This window comes from Lissotriton helveticus, chromosome 1_1, assembly GCF_964261635.1.
Source record: "Lissotriton helveticus chromosome 1_1, aLisHel1.1, whole genome shotgun sequence".
In the NCBI taxonomy this organism is placed as follows: domain Eukaryota; kingdom Metazoa; phylum Chordata; class Amphibia; order Caudata; family Salamandridae; genus Lissotriton; species Lissotriton helveticus.
In genome coordinates, this window is record NC_136057.1 from 1,016,233,035 (window position 1) to 1,016,243,034 (window position 10,000).

Here is a 10,000-nt window from a genome sequence, read left to right on the forward strand (position 1 = left end):
AGGGTTCGGAAGGTGGGACCGGACCCGGGGCTTGAACTCCATCTGGCCAGGCCCCGAGGGTGCTGGTACCCCTCCGTCCAGCAATCCGGCCGGGGGTCCGGGGCGCCCGGGACGGAGGGTCCACCGGGGGCCCAGGGGAGGCTCTCCCCGGCCCGGCATAGGGTTTGGAAAGCCGGGACTGGGGCCGGGGACCGGGCCCGGGGCTTGAGCCCCGTCCGGCAGGGCCCAGTGGTGCGGGAATCCCCCCTCCGTCCTGCAAGCCGGCCGGGGGTCGGAGGTACCCGGGACGGAGGGTCCATCAGGGCCCGGGGAGGCCTGAAGCCCCGGAGCCCTGCAGCCCCAGAGACCTGCAGCTCTGCAGCCCCCGGAACCCTGCAGCCCCAGAGCCCTGCAGCTCCGGGGCAGGCAGATTGGCGTCCTTTTGGTCCCGGCCATCTGGTCGCCCTGGAAGTCATGATGAGGTGCCATTCGCCTCCCGGATCCCAGCGAGGGCTCCAGGAGGTCGGGTACTTTCGCGCCTTGGGTCCCCTCTGTCACCTTGTGTGCACAGATTGCAAGAAAGTCAGGTAATTTCCCTCCGGATTACTAGGGGGCAGGGTATGCCCGGACACCCCTCCAAGGCTGGTGGTTCTCTGCTAGGGGGACCAGATGGGCTATGCCTGGGTAACACCTCCCTAGGCCACCCGGGGCTTCCTTCCTCCAGGCCAACGGCTTGTCAAATTGCCCAGGACGGGCTCCATGGCTCTTGGGCAGTCGTCCCCCGGGTCTCCAGGCCGATGGCATGTCAAAGTGCCCAGGACGGGCTCCATGCGTCCCGGGCAGTCGTCCCCCGGATCTCCAGGCCGACGGCATGTCAAAGTGCCCAGGACGGGCTCCATGCGTCCCGGGCAGTCGTCCCCCGGGTCTCCAGGCCGACGGCATGTCAAAGTGCCCAGGACGGGCTCCATGCGTCCCGGGCAGTCGTCCCACGGGTCTCCGGGCCGACGGCATGTCAAAGTGCCCAGGACGGGCTCCATGCGTCCCGGGCATTCCTCCCCCCGGGCATCCGCCGCTCCCTTCCCTGGGCCGACGGCAGGTCAGATTGCCCAGGACGGGCTCCATGGGTCCCGGGCAGTCCTTCCCTGGGTGTCCGGCGCTCCCTTCTCCGGGCCGACGGCATGTCAAAGTGCCCAGGACGGGCTCCATGCGTCCCGGGCAGTCGTCCCCCGGGTCTCCAGGCCGACGGCATGTCAAAGTGCCCAGGACGGGCTCCATGCGTCCCGGGCAGTCGTCCCCCGGGTCTCCAGGCCGACGGCATGTCAAAATGTCCAGGACGGGCTCCATGCGTCCCAGGCAGTCGTCCCCCGGGTCTCCAGGCCGACGGCATGTCAAAGTGCCCAGGACGGGCTCCATGCGTCCCGGGCAGTCGTCGTCCCGGGCGTCCGGGCCTGGGAGCTCCGGTGGTCCTCACCGTGCCTGAGGCCCAGCCGGGGTCCCCGAGCCCTGCCCGGCGTGGGCAGGCAGCAGCCCTACCACGAAGGCTCGGGGTGGGAAGCAGGGAGTCCTTTCGTTCCCGGCCACCTGGTTGCACCTTTCCCCTCGGCCATCTGGTCGCACGCAATGCTATCCAAAAGGGCGACCAGATGGCCAAACCTCCCTGGAAGTCCCTATGAGGTGCCATTTGCCTCCCCGATCCCAGCGAGGGCTCCAGGAGGTCGGGTACTTTTACGCCTTGGGTCCCCTCTGTCAACTCGTGTGCACAGATTACAAGAAAGGGGGGTAATTTTCCTCCGGATTACTAGGGGTAAGGGTATGCCCGGACACCCCTGGAAGGCTGGTGGTTCTCTGCCAGGGGGACCAGATGGGCTATGCCTGGGTAACAACACCCGGGGCTTCCCTCCTCCAGGCCAACGGCATGTCAAAGTGCCCAGGACGGGCTCCATGCGTCCCGGGCAGTCGTCCCCCGGGTCTCCAGGCCAACGGCATGAGCGAGTGCCCAGGTCGGGCTCCATGCGCCCCGGGCAGTCGTCCCCCGGGTCTCCAGGCCAACGGCATGAGCGAGTGCCCAGGTCGGGCTCCATGCTTCCCGGGCAGTCGTCCCCCGGGTCTCAAGGCCGATGGCATGTCAAAGTGCCCAGGATGGGCTCCATGCGTCCCGGGCATTCCTCCCCCCGGGCGTCCGTCGCTCCCTTCTCCGGGCCGACGGCAGGTCAGATTGCCCAGGACGGGCTCCATGGGTCCCGGGCATTCCTCCGCTGGGTGTCCGGCTCTCCCTTCCCCGGGCCAACGGCTTGTCAGAGTGCCCAGGATGGGCTCCACGGGCCCCGGACGTCCGGGGCTCCCTTCCCCGGGCCAACGGCATGCCAGAATGCCCAGGACGGGCTCCACGAGTCCCGGGCGTCCGGGGCTCCCTTCCCTGGGACAACGGCTTGTCAGAGTGCCCAGGACGGGCTCCACGGGTCCCGGGCATCTTGGGCTCCCTTCCCCGGGCCAACGGCATGCCAGAGTGCCCAGGACGGGCTTCACGAGTCCCCGGCGTCCGGGGCTCCCTTCCCCGGGACAACGGCTTGTCAGAGTGCCCAGGACGGGCTCCACGGGTCCCGGGCATCTGGGGCTCCCTTCCCCGTGCCAACGGCATGCCAGAGTGCCCAGGACGGGCTCCACGAGTCCCCGGCGTCCGGGGCTCCCTTCCCCGGGACACCGGCTTGTCAGAGTGCCCATGACGGGCTCCACGGGTCCCGGGTATCTGGGACTCCCTTCCCTGGGCCAACGGCATGCCGGAGTTCCCAGGACAGGCTCCACGGGTCCCGGGCGTCCGGGGCTCCCTTCCCCGGTCCGACGGCTTGTCAGAGTGCCCAGGACGGGCTCCACGGCTCCCGGGCGTCCGGGGTTCCCTTCCCCGGGTCAGCAGAAAGTCAGAGTGCCCAGGACGAGTTCCACGGGTCCCGGGCAGTCCTCCCCCGGGCGTCCGGGGCTCCCTTCCCCGGGCCGTCGGCAGGTCAGAGTGCCCAGGACGGGCTCCATGGGTCCCGGGCAGTCCTCCCCCCGGGCGTCCGGGGCTCCCTTCCCCGGGCAGACGGCAGGTCAGAGTGCCCAGGACGGGCTCCACGGGTCCCGGGCAGTCCTCCCCCCGGGCGTCCGGCGCTCCCTTCTCCAGGCCGATGGCAGGTCAGAGTGACCAGGACGGGCTCCACGGGTCCCGGGCAGTCCTCTCCCGGGCGTACGTGGTTGTCCGACAGATTCGGGCAGATGTGCTTTTACGAACCGGATCGGAATCGGCCCAAATAATAATAATAATAATAATAATCCACATTTGTAAGGCGCACAATCACCCGTAAGGGTCTCTAGGCGCTAGGGGCCGTTGGGAAGATTAAGCAAGCTATTGCCCAGAGTCAAATGGTGCTGGGCTAATCTGCGGCCGGTGCCGGGGATCGAACCCTGATCTCTGGGATGCTCGAGGGTTACTACGCGCTCTACAAAAACCTTAAATAAAAAAATCTCCAGATTCCGGAGTCAGCCGCCCTAGCCGCGGCGCCAGCTATTTCCCAGAGTCACCTGGTGCTGGGCTAATCTGCCGCCGGTGCCGGGGATCGAACCGTGATCTCCAGATTCCGGAGTCAGCCTCCCTAGCCGCGGCGCCAGCTATTTCCCAGAGTCACGTGGTGCTGGGCTAATCTGCGGCCGGTGCCGGGGATCGAACCCTGATCTCTGGGATGCTCGAGGGTTACTACGCGCTCTACAAAAACCTTAAATAAAAAAATCTCCAGATTCCGGAGTCAGCCGCCCTAGCCGCGGCGCCAGCTATTTCCCAGAGTCACCTGGTGCTGGGCTAATCTGCCGCCGGTGCCGGGGATCGAACCGTGATCCCCAGATGGGGATATCCCAAAAATCTGGCATGGATACGGCCCGCCAGGACTGGTTTGGGCACCCCTGATATAGAGGCAGTCAACGCGAAATCTGCTGGGTTCGATTCCGATCCGTGTCAGAAGGACCGTAGGGCTTGGGAGTCCGTACAACAGGGGTGCCCAAACCTGTCCTGGCGGGCCGTATCCATGCCAGATTTTTGGGATATCCCCATCTGGTGATCACGGTTCGATCCCCGGCGCCGGCGGCAGATCAGAGTGCCCAGGACGGGGTCCATGTGACCCGGGCAGTCCTATCCCCTGGGTGTACGTGGTTGTCCGACATGTCGGTCGTATTTGCTTTTACGTACCGGATCGGAATCGGCCCCCATAAAATCGTACGTAAAGTATATAGCAAATCAACCTGAAATCTGCTGGGTCAGAAAGGGCTCGATTCCGATCCGTGTCGGAAGGTTAGGAGTCCGTACGAATTTGTCGGGACGGCATGGCAGAGTGCCCGGGATGGGCTCCATGGCTCTTGGGCAGTCGTCCCCCGGGCGTCCGGGGCTCCATCCAGGCCGACGGCATGGCAGAGTGCCCGGGACGGGCTCCATGCGTCCCGGGCATTCGTCCCCCGGGCGTCCGGGGCTCCATCCAGGCCGGCGGCAAGGCAGTGTGCCCGGGTCGGGCTCCATGCGTCCCGGGCATTCGTCCCCCGGGCGCCTGAAACTGCTGGGTCAGAGAGGGCTCGATTCCGATCCGTGTCGTAAGGTTAGGAGTCCGTACGAATTTGTCAGGACGGCATGGCAGAGTGCCCGGGACGGGCTCCATGCGTCCCGGGCATTCGTCCCCCGGGCGTCCGGGGCTACATCCAGGCTGACGGTATGGCAGAGTGCCCGGGTCGGGCTCCATGGTTTTCACGGTGGTCCTCCCCTGGGTGTCAGGGGGCTCCTGGCCGACGGCATGGAAAAGTACCCAGGACGGGCTCCATGCGTCCCGGGCATTTGTCCCCCGGGCGTCCGGGGCTCCATCCAGGCCGACGGCATGGCAGAGTGCCCGGGTCGGGCTCCATGGTTTCCAGGGTGGTCCTCCCCAGGGTGTCGGGGCGCTCCATGCCGAAGGCATGGAAAAGTGCCCAGGACGGGCTCCATGCGTCCCGGGCATTTGTCCCCCGGGCGTCCGGGGCTCCATCCAGGCCGACGGCATGGCAGAGTGCCCGGGTCGGGCTCCATGGCTTTCACGGTGGTCCTCCCCTGGGTGTCTGGGGGCTCCAGGCCGAAGGCATGGAAAAGTGCCCAGGACGGGCTCCATGCGTCCCGGGCACGGGCACGGGGACGGGGACAGGGTCGGGAGAGTCCAGGCGGCTTCACTTCCGTGTCCAGCCATCTGATCGCCCAGATTCCCTCGGCCATCTGCTCGCCCGGATCCCCTCGGGCATCTGGTCGCCCGCAACGCTTTCCTGAGGGGCGACCAGATGGCCGAACTTCCCTGGAAGTCCCGATGAGGTGCCATTCGCCGCCCGGATCCCAGCGAGGGCTCCAGGAGGTTGGGTACATTCGCGCCTTGGGTCCCCTCTGTCACCTCGCGTGCACAGATTACAAGAAAAGGGGGTCATTTTCCTCCGGATTACTAGGGAGAAGGGTACGCCCGGACACCCCTCCGAGGCTGGTGGTTCTCTGCCATGGGGACCAGATGGGCTATGCCTGGGCAACACCTCCCTAGGCCACCCGGGGCTTCCTTCCTCCAGGCCAACTGCATGTCAAATTGCCCAGGACGGGCTCCATGGCTCCTGGGCAGTCGTCCCCCGGGCGTCCGGGGCTCCTTCCAGGCTGACGGCATTGAAAAGTGCCCAGGACGGGCTCCATGCGTCCCGGGCATTCGTCCCCCGGGCGTCCGGGGCTCCATCCAGGCCGACGGCATGGCAGAGTGCCCGGGTCGGGCTCCATGGCTTTCACGGTGGTCCTCCCCTGGGTGTCTGGGGGCTCCAGGCCGAAGGCATGGAAAAGTGCCCAGGACGGGCTCCATGCGTCCCGGGCATTCGTCCCCCCGGGCGTCCGGGGCACCCATCTCCATGAGGCCAACGGCATAGGCAAAGTACCCAGGACGGGCTCCATGGGTCCCGGGCAGACCACCCCCCGGGCGTCCGGGGGACCCACCTCCAGGCCGACGGAATGTCAAAGTACCCAGGACGGGCTCCATGGGTCCCGGGCAGCTTCCCCCGGGGCGTCCGGGGCACCCACCTCCAGGCCGACGGCATGTCAAAGTACCCAGGACGGGCTCCACGGGTCCCGGGCATTCCTCCCCCAGGTCGTCCGGGCCCTAGAGCTCCGGTGGTCCAACCTGCGCCTGAGGCCCAGCCGGGGTCCAAGAGCCCTGCCTTGCGTGGGCTGGCAGTCAGGAACCCTACCGCGAAGGCTTGGGGTGGATGGGGAGCTGGGAGTCCTTTCGATCCGGGCCATCTGGTCGCCCGCGATGCTTTCCAATGGGGCGACCAGATGGCCGGGCTTCCCTGGAAGTCCCGATGAGGTGCCATTCGCCTCCCGGATCCCAGCTAGGGCTCCATGAGCTCGGGTTCTTTTACGCCTTGGGTCCCCTCTGTCACCTCGCGTGCACGGATTGCAAGAAAGGGGGGTAATTTCCCTCCGGATTACTAGGGGCAGGGTACGCCCGGACACCTCTCCAGGGCTGGTGGTTCTCTGCCCGGGGACCAGATGAGATATGCCTGGGCAACACCTCCCCCGGGCGTCTGGGGGCTCCATTCTCCGGGCCAACGGCATGGCTCAATGCCCAGGACGGGCTCCACGTGTCCCGGACAGACCGCCCCTGGGCGTCCGGGGCACCCATCTCCAGGAGGCCAACGGGATGGCAAAGTACCCGGGAAGGGCTCCACGGGTCCCGGGCAGCCTTCCCCCGGGCGTCCGGGGCTCCCACCTCCAGGCCGACGGCATGTCACACTGCCCAGGACGGGCTCCATGGGCCCCGGACAGACCTCCCCCGGGCGTCCGGGGCACCCATCTCCAGGAGGCCAACAGCGTTGCAAAGTACCCGGAAAGGACTCCACGGGTACCGGGCAGTCCTCCCCCGGGCGTCCGGGGCACCCATCTCCATGAGGCCAACGGCATTGGCAAAGTACCCGGGAGGGGCTCCACGGGTCCCGGGCAGGCCTCCCCCGGGCGTCCAGGGCACCCACCTCCAGGCCGACGGCATGTAAAAGTGCCCAGGACGGGCTCCATGGGTCCCGGGCAGCCCACCCCCGGGCATCTTGGGCACCCATCTCCAGGAGGCCAACGGAGTTGCAAAGTACCCGGGAAGGGCTCCACGGGTACCGGGCAGTCCTCCCCCGGGCGTCCGGGGGGGGCTCCCTTCTCCAGGCCGACGGCATGGTTCAATGCCCAGGACGGGACGTCAAGTGGCCAGGACGGGCTCCATGCGTCCCGGGAATTCGTCCCGGGACGGGGACGGGGACGGGGACGGGGTGGGGAAGAGTCCAGGCGGCTTCACCTCCATGCCCGGCCATCTGGTCGCCCGGATTCCCTCGGCCATCTGGTCGCCCGGATCCCCTCGGGCATCTGGTCGCCCGCAACGCTTTCCTATGGGGGGGGGGACCAGATGGCCGAACTTCCCTGGAAGTCTTAATGAGGTGCCATTCGCCTCCCGGATCCCAGCGAGGGCTCCATGAGGTCGGGTTCTTTCACGCCTTGGGTCCCCTCTGTCACCTCGCGTGCACAGATTGCAAGAAAGGGGGGTAATTTGCCTCCGGATTACTATGGGGCAGGGTATGCCCGGACACCCCTCCAGGTTTGGTGGTTCTCTGCCATGGGGACCAGATGGGATATGCCTGGGCAACACCTCCCTAGGCCACCCGGAGCTTCCTTCCTCCAGGCCAACTGCATGTCAAATTGCCCAGGACGGGCTCCATGGCTCTTGGGCAGTCGTCCCCCGGGCGTCCGGTGCTCCATCCAGGCCGACGGCATGGCAGAGTGCCCGGGACAGGCTCCATGCGTCCCGGGCCTTCGTCCCCCCGGGCGTCCGGGGCTCCATCCAGGCTGACGGCATGGCAGAGTGCCCGGGACGGGCTCCACGGGCCCCGGGCGTCCGGGGCTCCCTTCCCCGGGCCAGCGGCATGTCAGAGTGCCCAGGACGGGCTCCACGGGCCCCGGTCATCCGGGGCACCCTTCCCCGGGCCAGCGGCATGTCAGAGTGCCCAGGACCAGTTCCACGGGTCCCGGGCAGTCCTCCCCCGGGCGTCCGGGGGGGGCTCCCTTCTCCAGGCCAAAGCATTTCAGAGTGCCCAGGACGGGCTCCACGGGTTCCGGGCGTCCAGGTCTCCCTTCCCCGGGCCAATGGCTTGTCAGAGTGCCCAGGACGGGCTCCACGGGTCCCGGGCAGTCCTCCCCCTGGGTGTCCGGGGCTCCCTTCCCCGGGCCAAAGCATTTCAGAGTGCCCAGGACGGGCTCCACGGGTCCCGGACGTCCGGGGCTCCCTTCCCCGGGCCAACGGCATACAGGAGTGCCCAGGACGGGCTCCACGGGTCCCGGACGTCCGGGGCTCCCTTCCCCGGGCCAACGGCATGTCAGAGTGCCCAGGACGAGTTCCACGGGTCCCGGGCAGTCCTCCCCCTGGGTGTCCGGGGCTCCCTTCCCCGGGCCAAAGCATTTCAGAGTGCCCAGGACGGGCTCCACGGGTCCCGGACGTCCGGGGCTCCCTTCCCCGGGCCAACGGCATACAGGAGTGCCCAGGACGGGCTCCACGGGTCCCGGACGTCCGGGGCTCCCTTCCCCGGGCCAACGGCATACAGGAGTGCCCAGGACGGGCTCCACAGGTCCCGGTCGTCTGGGGCTCCCTTCCCCGGGCCAACGGCTTGTCAGAGTGCCAAGGACGGGCTCCACGGGTCCCGGTCGTCTGGGGTCCCTCCCCCCCGGGCCAACAGCAGGTCAGAGTGCCCAGGACGGGCTCCATGGGTCCCGGGCAGCCCGCCCCCCGGGCGTTCGGGGCACCCATCTCCAGGAGGCCAACGGCGTTGCAAAGTACCCGGGAAGGGCTCCACGGGTACCGGGCAGTCCTCCCCCGGGCGTCCGGGGCTCCCTTCTCCAGGCCAACGACATGGTTCAATGCCCAGGACGGGCTCCATGTGTCCCGGACAGACCTCCCCCGGGCGTCCGGGGCACCCATCTCCAGGCCAACGGCATGGCTCAATGCCCAGGACGGGCTCCATGGGTCCGGGGAGGCGTCCCATGCGCCTCCGGGCTTGGGAGCCCCGGCTGGGTCCAGGGGCCCGGGCGGGCCCCCGGGTCGGGTGCTCCGGCCCTGGTCCCTGTCTCCCAGCCTACCGCACTGCCAAGGGCCTAGGAATGGGTTCCGTTGTTCCCGGGGAGCCTACCCTTGCTTGGCTGGGTTCAGGAGCAGTGGCTTGGGCCCCTGAGGGCCCGGGGAGGGCGGCCTCCCCACCCCGGGCTCTGTCCTTGGTCCTGCTGCGTGGCAGGGTGCCCGGGACGGGGTCCGGAGGGACCGGGGAGGCGTCCCATGCACCTCCGGGCTTGGGAGCCCCGGCTGGGTCCAGGGGCCCGGGCGGGCCCCGGGTCGGGTGCTCCGGCCCTGGTCCCTGTCTCCCAGCCTACCGCACTGCCAAGGGCCTAGGAATGGGTTCCGTTGTTCCCGGGGAGCCTCCCCTTGCTTGGCTGGGTTCAGGAGCAGTGGCTAGGGCCCCTGAGGGCCCGGGGAGGGCGGCCTCCCCACCCCGGGCTCTGTCCTTGGTCCTGCTGCGTGGCAGGGTGCCCGGGACGGGGTCCGGAGGGACCGGGGAGGCGTCCCATGCACCTCCGGGCTTGGGAGCCCCGGCTGGGTCCAGGGGCCCGGGCGGGCCCCGGGTCGGGTGCTCCGGCCCTGGGCCCTGTCTCCCAGCCTACCGCACTGCCAAGGGCCTAGGAATGGGTTCCGTTGTTCCCGGGGAGCCTCCCCTTGCTTGGCTGGGTTCAGGAGCAGTGGCTAGGGCCCCTGAGGGCCCGGGGAGGGCGGCCTCCCCACCCCGGGCTCTGTCCTTGGTCCTGCTGCGTGGCAGGGTGCCCGGGACGGGGTCCGGAGGGACCGGGGAGGCGTCCCATGCACCTCCGGGCTTGGGAGCCCCGGCTGGGTCCAGGGGCCCGGGCGGGCCCCGGGTCGGGTGCTCCGGCCCTGGGCCC